We start from the raw sequence: 917 nt of genomic DNA on the forward strand, positions 1-917 counted from the left end.
AATGAGGATATCAAAAAATAGATAAGGAGATCTTACTGATACCTGATGTCCATTGGTCTTTGTGATTCTTTCCATTGGTGATTAATAAATACTAACATGCTCTAAGTGTCATGAGCTCAGAGAAGTTTACAAAAATGGGACAAAATGGGCAATATATATTCTATTAGGTCAGGTCTTTGTTTGTCAACAACAACGAAGCCAGAATGATCATCCTGACATAACTAAAATTCTTTTCACTAGCATTGCCCTGCTGTTTTAGCTCTGGAATGGAGTCAATCATATTTTGGAGAGACTGGCTAGCTGAAATTTTTCTAGTACTGTTTTTTCTGGGTTAAGGATAAAGAGGAGATTGCCATTCTCTGGCAACCATTCCCAGTCTTCTTTTGATTGGAAGCCTAGACTGGACACCAAACTGCCAAGTGAATTAGGAATCTTTTTTTTTTTTTTAATATTTTTATTTATTTCTAGGAGAGAGAGACAGCGTGAGCAGGGGAGGGTCAGAGAGAGAGGGAGACACAGGCTTTGAAACAGTCTCCAGGCTCTGAGCTGGCAGTCAGTACAGAGCCCGACGCGGGGCTCGAACCCACGAACCGCGAGATCACGACCCGAGCGAAAGTCGGACGCTTAACCGACTAAGCCACCCAGGCGCCCCAGGAATCTTAAAAAGATATTTTGTTAAAGCATACCTCATGAACCTGGCACCTGCTTTCTATCCTCCTTTGTCCCAGTTAGGGCTGTCCTTTGTGACAGATTTTTCCTAATGGTGGATTTCAGCAGCATCTGGAAACCACAGGTGACAGCTGAGATTTGGGAAGCCCAAACCTATAGTTATTTGGGTTGGCAGGGAAATTGTAACTATCTTCCTGCCATTGAGGTCCCATTTTAGAAAATGTCTGCTTCCCACACCCATCTTCCTT

General features: G+C 42.9%; 1 non-coding gene across 1 annotated transcript; it reads right to left on the reverse strand.

Annotated features, from left to right (window-relative positions):
• Positions 1–562: 562 nt before the first annotated feature.
• TRNAE-UUC lies at positions 563–647 on the reverse strand. The gene has a single exon. It is a non-coding gene; the product is annotated as a tRNA-Glu (tRNA).
• Positions 648–917: the final 270 nt, after the last annotated feature.

This window comes from Hyaena hyaena, unplaced genomic scaffold, assembly GCF_003009895.1.
Source record: "Hyaena hyaena isolate Hyena2069 unplaced genomic scaffold, ASM300989v1 scaffold_1938, whole genome shotgun sequence".
NCBI lineage: Eukaryota > Metazoa > Chordata > Mammalia > Carnivora > Hyaenidae > Hyaena > Hyaena hyaena.